Raw genomic sequence first — 8,316 nt, forward strand, 5'->3', positions numbered from 1 at the left:
CCCTCTTCTTTCGCGCTTCATCCTCTTTCGCTCGCCTCATCTCTCCGCGCCTTTTTTCTCACTCGTGCACACACACATGCACACACACCTCCACCGCGCCTCTCACTCTTTCGTATCTATATCTCGCTCCTCCATCTCCTTTTTCTCGCCATCTCTCCTTTCCATCTTCTCTGTGTTTGGTGTATGTCTATGTCTATCGCCTATATATATACATACTATACTATATATATTATATATTATATATATATATTATATATATATATATAGAGAGAGAGAGATGTAACGGAACGATAGACGAGCCGAGGATTAGACGATGAATAGGGAATTGAGTGGAGAGAGATGAGAGATGAAAGAGAGAGAAGAAGAGGACTGAGAGAGAAGAGGACTGAGATGAGAAGAGGAGAGAGAGAGATGAGAGAGAGAGAGCAGAGAGAGAGAGATAAGATAGAATATCCGGCCGCCTTTCTCTTATATTTCGCCCTCCCCCCTATCGCTCCCTTCTCCACCTCTCCCCTCCCTACCCTCCTTTCTGTTCTCCCTCCTCTCTCGCTCTCTCTCTCTCTCTCTCTCTCTCTCTCTCTCTCTCTATCTCCTACTCAGTCGCCACACATACAACCAACCTATAAGTCTTGCTGTATTCACAGCGGCATGCATTCTTTGCATTATAGAGTTTTTTTTTAACAATTTTTTCATACACCAAACATTAAATTATTGAGAACCGTAACATAACATCTGAGTATTTGAAATTATAGGTTAGCGCACTTGCAACCCAATGTATAACCAAAAGAAAAAAACATTGTTTGAATCCCTGTGTCGCGCATTTTCGGGCATTTAATATACCATGCCATTCCGTCAGTATCTTAGCTTTCTTACAACGTTGCCTCACGCTTAATTTAAGTTATCCGCCACATAAACGCGATCGTTCTTGTGTCCCGCTTTCAGGGCAACATGAAGAGGACGCTTTACAGGAGAATGTCTGCCGCTGCTGGCGCATGTGTCTACTGATGCAGGATTCCACCTCACCATGCAGGTTGCCAGGTGCCGGCGAAGCAGCGGAAGAGACAACGCCAGGACAAGCATCAATGAACTCGATTGTGAGTCGACCGCACAGTCTATAATTATTCAATAATGTCTGTAATTCTGCCCCGAAACCACAAAACGCCTACAGTTAGTGTACTGCAAAGCATAAAAGCTGTAATTGCCTTCAGTAACCCTAAAGTTAGGGGTTTTAAAGCCACGCGAGGCGTTGCTGACAGGGCTGAAGTGGGGAGGAATTCGGTATCTATCCGCCTTATTTGAGCTTGCAGATCATTTTTTCGATAATCATTTTTTACTCGTGAACTGTAATATAAGTGTGTTTGCTTATTATTTTTCCAACAGCAGGCGTTTGGAGATACATGCCACGGGGTTTTAGCCTCCACACGTGAGAGAGAGGTGAAGTAAACTAGACAACAAATTAATTATATTACTTAAAGGAATTAAGTCACAAAATGTTGCTCAGTACTTAGGTAACCCTAAAATTGTGCTAATTATACGGCTATATAAATAATAATGATATCACTGCCTTCGCTGTCTCGCTATTATGATTTGTTATTGGCTATTGAATTATTAGTATTTAGTCAAATTGTAATACGTTTATTATTAGCCGACGTGTTCCTTAAAACTATCATCTGCGACCAAAAATCGAGGAATTCTTGCTTTATTAAAAAATGGAAGTTGGTTGTGAGCTGATACTTTAAAACAAAACACAAGCAAGATCGCGGTTTATGTCATAAATAATATTATATATGACGTTACAAATTAATGCAATAATAATAATACGATAATAATTATGTATATTATTATATATTATATTATGTATATCATTATATATTATTATATAATTATATATATATATATATATATCATACCCATAATATATATGATATAATCCTAGCGATGGTTACCGATGGTCTAAACCAGTAGGTTAAATGATGGTTTACCCAATGATTACTACTAACGGCTTATCCATTACATCTAATAATGGTTTCACCGAATGTTTTACGATTAGGTAAAGATGTTTCCCGATGGGTTTAACGATGATGTGACAATGGTTTAGCGATAGCCTACCTGCAGTTCTGTCATCGCAGCTCTCACGGCCATTAGCTCGCTCGCCGCCCTTACTTCAGGCAAGCGTCGCGCCTTGTGGCCACGATTGCCGGCGCATAGCGAACCGTTATTCTCACTTTTACATCATCGAATTGGCGCTGCATTCCTCTGCTTTCGCACGCATAGTTAAGAATACACTACCGTGATGTCACGAGTCGACAAAGTAGTTTGGGCATGTTATGGTTTATATTTGCGTAAAAAAAACAACAACACATCGCGCTACTGTTTTACGCCACTCACGTCACCATCTTTCTATCACTCTCACTACTCTCTCTTTCTCCCGCCATCTCCTCCTCTCTCTTCCTCCCCGGTTCCCTTCACTCTCTTACTATCTATCTATCTATCTTATATATCTATCTATTCTATCTATCTATCTGATCTATCTATCTATCTATCTATCTATCTATCTATCTATCTATCTATCTATCTATCTTATCTATCTATCTATCTATCTATCGATCGATCTATTCGATCGATCGATCGATCTTATCTGTCTATCTATTCTAATCTATCTATCTATCTATCTATTCTATCTATCTATCTATCTATCTATCTATCTATCTATTCTGTTCTATCTATCTATCTATCTATTCTATCTATCTATCTATCTATCCTATCGGTATCTATCGCTATCTATCTATCTATTTATCCATCCATTCTGAATTCATCACCCATCCATCCATTCCATCCATCCAACCATCCATCCATCCATCCATCCAACCATCCATCCATCCATCCATCCTCCATCCATTCCATCCATCCATCCGATTCATCCATCCATCCATCCATCCATCCATCTATCTATTCTATCCATCCATCCATCCATCTATCTATCTATCTAATCTATCTATCTACCTATGCTCTCTCCTCTCTCCTCTTCTCTCTCTCTCTCTCTCTCTCTCTCTCTCGTTTCTCGCTCTCTCTTCTTTCCTCTCTATGTTCTCTGTCTTCACATCTCTCCCTCTATTCGTATCCCGCATTCCTTCCTCTCAATATATTTCGCTTCGCTTTCTTCGTTTTCTTTCCCCACTCTTCTATTTTCACGATTTGTCTCTCTCACTGCCGACCTCCCTCTTCTCCTCTTCGCAGTTTTATCAACGGGAAAAGCAAAATAGGGATGTATAATAATGCAGCAATTGTAGCTGTTAAAGCGGCGGGTAAGAAACACGAATGTACGTTTGCATTGCTAACCGATGAATGTACAACGCAGCTTGCCAGAAACTCCGTAATGTTCTGAAAATTTCGCCACTAAGGTGTGTAAATACCTGTATAGGTACCTGCAATCAATTACAAAAGCCGTCTTCTAATCTCGCGATCAGCGACGTGTGTCCGCACCTGTACTACCCGGAGATCGCCGACAAGCAGCAGGAGATCTCGCAGCCTCGCTAACGACATCCGGAGGCGGAGCAGATCGACTGAAGGACAAACAAGAAGCAGATGAGGTGACGAACGATGAACTAAATCTTCGTCGGGGCAAGATGCACCGACCTCAACAACAATCAACTTCGTTGTTTGGCCGCAGCCCAGTACACGGCATCGCCGACGATTCGGACTCGATCACGGGCCATTACAAACTGCGGGCCGCCCCATGCGATGAGACCGTAGCGTCAGGTAGCGATGGATGTCACGTGCAGGCGGGAGGCGCGTTGAAACACCAGAACATCAAAGTAGTTTATGTTCCCGAGGCTAAAATAGATGATAATATATTTAGATTCATGTCGCATTATTATTCAGATAATATAATATTACATGATGATAATCATAGCATTCGCACATATAGAGCTGCATAGTGGAAATGTTCGAATATTTTAGATTTATGATAGTCGATCGTACATATATTTATACTATATATATATATATATACTAATATATAAATAATAATAAATAATATATAATATATACTATATATATATTATATTTATATTATATATTTATATATATTTATGGTAGTCGATCGTTGGTCGCCATCGTACTCGGAAAGAAAGGGTACTAGGGTAAAAATAATTTAACAGTCGTAAAATTATACAATTTTTACCGAATGAGAAGCATTGTTATACATAAATGAACCGCGGCTATCTATATATACATAGCCATCTTATATTGCTGGACACTCCGGATACCACCGAACGTTTCCCTTTTCAGTTTACTACGCATAGCGCGCAGATATTGGTGATAAAATCACTCTGGGCGCCATTCGGCGCCCTGCCTTCGATTCAGCGCCAGGCGCAGGCGATCGTGCTCTCTCCAACCAGCGAATCACCAGCACAGCGACCCCGTGCCTCGTGCCTCGGCTCCACTACTGCGCTCAGTACTGTCGGCTTGCCGCTCGCCTACAGCTTCTCGGTGATTGCTGGCGCGCCAAACGCGCAGCTTCCGCGCCCGCTTGCGGGGCGCGTCGCAATGCCGACCCCGTGCGGCCTCAGCGCGGGCATGGCACGCCAGCTGGCAGCTGGTGCGTGCGCAGCGGATCCAGCGTCGGCCGGCCTTTCATCGCGCGCTCGACGTTCGTGATCGCGCATCGCAGGGCAGGTCTGTCATCGGTCTTAGCTGTCGGCGCACGAGTCCGAAGTCAACGATACCTCAGCGAAGTCGCTGCAGCAGCTGCGCGTCGCCAAGATCGCTACTGCTCGCGAAGAACGCCAACGCCGACCGCGCCTGCTAGTGGCGCTAGGCAACGGCGACTCGTCAGCTTTGGCGACGCGGCTTCTCAACTTTGACGGACGACGCTACGACAACCGTCGCGCGGCCCGTCGCCCGACGCGCTGTGCGGAGGCAGTGCGACAAGCTGCGCGCGAACTGCACGCCGCGAGTTCTTGACGCCTGGCGAACTGCGGCGGCGGCGACGACAGCGCCGTGTTCGACGTTCGCTGCCGAAGCAACGCAGGGCCGCAGCTGCTGCAGTCGGTGCGACAAGTGTCGCCGGCCTTCGCAGCTGTGCGCGCCGACGGCGAGCATGGTCGACGCAGCGACTGTCGCAGCAGAACTCGCTCGCGCTGTCCGGCCCTGCAGACAAACTTCAAGCAGCTGCCTGGCGGCAGCAGAAGAACTCGCCTCAAGCGTCGCCACTCGACTACATCAAAGTGCGCTTGCCTGGACTCGATAGGCCTACATCATGCAGGCGCGACGCTCGTGCTCTCCGCGCTCGCTCGCCGAACATCTCAGGACCTGCAGCTGTCAGCGCCAACTACCCGGACTACACTCGCACGAGCAGGTGCTCGAGTTCCTCCACGCAGCCAGTACCCGCCTGGACGACGTTCGAACGGCTGCGACCTTGGCGACGGCCGCCTTGCTGCGCGACAGATTCGTCGCCGACGGCGTCGTCGCCGGACCGCGTCGCCGGCGGCGATCCTCGCCGACGTAAGACAGCTGGATGCCGACGAAGACGTCGGGGACGGTCGTTAACGGCGATCAAGAGGATTGAGATCGCGCTGACGCCAGTACCATTACTGCCTGCTGCGCGCGCGCGTTACACGTGCGCCGAGACGAATGATCGCGACAGGGATACACCTGATCGCGTCCGCGTAGCGCCGAACGCATGCTGGAGCTGCTGGAGGAACTCGGCTTGCATTATCGCGCCAGAGACAGCTGCCGTGGGTTTGTCGCTTGGGCTTGCTGCCGCGGAGACGGTCACGTTACAAGGGTTGCAGCCTCATCACGCTCATGTTGCTGCACCGTGCCGTGATTCACCTACCGCGGCTGCAGCCTCACCATGCTCACGTGCTGACGTGCGTGCATCACGATACCGGGCTGTACGCCTCACCATGGCTCACGTGCTGAGTGCGCTGATTACGTACCGCGGCTGCGAGCCTCATCACGCTCACGTGCTGGGAGTGCTGATCACGTTACCGCGCGCTGCAGCCTCAATCACGCTCACGTGCTGAGCTGCGTGTTCACGTACCGCGGCTGTGCCTTCACCATGCTCACGTGCTGAGTGCGTTGATCACGACCGCGGCTGCGCCTCACCGATGCCTCACGTGCTGAAGCTGGTGATCACGCACCGATGCTGCAGCCTCATCACGCTCACTTGCTGAGTGCGTGATCACTACGCGGCTGCCAGCCTCATCACGCTCACTGCTTGACAGTGCGTTGATCACGTACCGCTACTGCAGCCTCATCATGCTCACGTTGCTAACGCGCGTGATCATCGTACTTCAGGACTGCCAGCCTCATCACGCCTCACGTGCTGAGCGCGTTGATCACGTACCGCGGCTGCAGCCTTCCATCACGCTCATGGTGCTGAGTCGTGATCACGTACCGCGGCTGCAGCCTCACCATGCTCACGTGCTGATGGCCGAACGTGATTCACGTTACCGCGGCCTGCGCCTCATCACGCTCCACGTGCTGAGGCGTGATCACGTTACCGCGGCTGCAGCCTCATACGCCTCACGTGCTGAGTGCGTTGATCACGCTTACGCGGCTGCAGCCTCATCAACGCTCACGCTGCTCAAGCGCAGTGATCACTCGCTACCGCGGCCTGCCACAGCCCTCACCATGCTCACGTCACGTGCTGAGTGCTGTGATCACGTACCCGCCGGCTGCAGCCTCATCACGCCTCACGTGGCTGAGTGCGTGATCACGTACCCGTGCGGCTTTTGGCCCGGCGGGCCCGCAGCCTCATCATTGCTCACGTGCTGGGGGAGCGGGCGTGATCACGCACCGCGGCTGCAGCCTCATCACGCTCACGTGCTGAGTGCGTGATCACGTACCGCGGCTGCAGCCTCATCACGCTCACGTGCTGAGTGCGTGATCACGTACCGCGGCTGCAGCCTCATCACGCTCACGTGCTGAGTGCGTGATCACGTACCGATGCTGCAGCCTCATCACGCTCACGTGCTGAGTGCGTGATCACGTACCGTGGCTGCAGCCTCATCACGCTCACGTGCTAAGAAGATTCAATTACGCAGATATGTAGGCACAGTGTTTAATGCACGGTGGGGGAGAATATAATATATGTAAGCAGTTTTATTCGATGAGATCCGAGTGTATGGGTCTGGGTGGTATGCAGAGAGATCGCTCTACTACGTCATCTACTACGATTAGAATACCTACCTAGGTATACAGAGAATACGGAGTAACTATACTACGCGTGTGCTTGTAGTAAGAAATGTAGACTTAAAAAAATGTAAAATGAGAAACAAATGCATGCGATTGTATTACGTAGTTGATGCTTGCCGCATACGTGCAAGAGCCATTTTCTGTACCGACATATAGAAAGCACGACTAGTCGTATTGAATGGTTTTCTGTGCGAAATCCTAACATTTGGTGCTAGATGCCATATCTTGTAACACTTCATTCTAAAACCCCTTGGCTATGAACCCTGGCCAATTGGGCCAAGGCCGACGTAGATTGCATCATGTTGGATGTGAGAACCCGATGTGTATCTTCGCGATATGCGATATTTGTGATTCTGAAATAAAATCTGCGCGATGTTATATGTTCATATGCACGCATGTCAAGATGCTCGTAGAGTACCTATGTATGATGAGCAAAGCGTTCGCATCATTCAAAAGCGTCGTAAGTATTTGATGTTGCTCACGACACAATAACAACGCAGAAATGGTTAAAATGATGACGTCAGCATAAATTGCAACAGCAAATAATAAATTTAAGTGTAAATTTTACAATATGCAATACAATGATTTGTTTCTGCGCAGTTTTCATGCTTAGATTGTTTCTTTGTACTTTTTTGTATTTTGCCGGCCGACACATGACATCCACCTGACATCCACGTGACATCAACGGAATCGGTTTTGTTAAAATATAATTTAGTGAGAGTTTATTGACATATTTAGCGCCGTTAGTACTGACGTTTCATCGTAAAATAATGAATTTTTGCTTATTAACACTTGTAATTTATTATTTATATAATCCTATTTACAATGTAATGATTATTAGGAGATACTAAGATAGTTTGATCAAAGGGGATCGGGTTTGTGCTAGAGCACCCACACACTGTGTCTAACACGCACGCACGCACGCACATACACACACACACGCGCACTCAAAGGTGGCCTTGTACGCTTGGTATCCTCGAAGAATAGCCGTGACAGAATGTATATGTAGGTAACACAAATATTTAATAACAACAATAGTAACGATGTTACACAACAGCGTAATACTATTTAAGATATCCAATATATACATACCTATATATATATATATATATA

This window comes from Priapulus caudatus, unplaced genomic scaffold (assembly GCF_000485595.1).
Source record: "Priapulus caudatus unplaced genomic scaffold, Priapulus_caudatus-5.0.1 Scaffold1967, whole genome shotgun sequence".
Classification (NCBI taxonomy): Eukaryota; Metazoa; Priapulida; class Priapulimorpha; order Priapulimorphida; family Priapulidae; genus Priapulus; species Priapulus caudatus.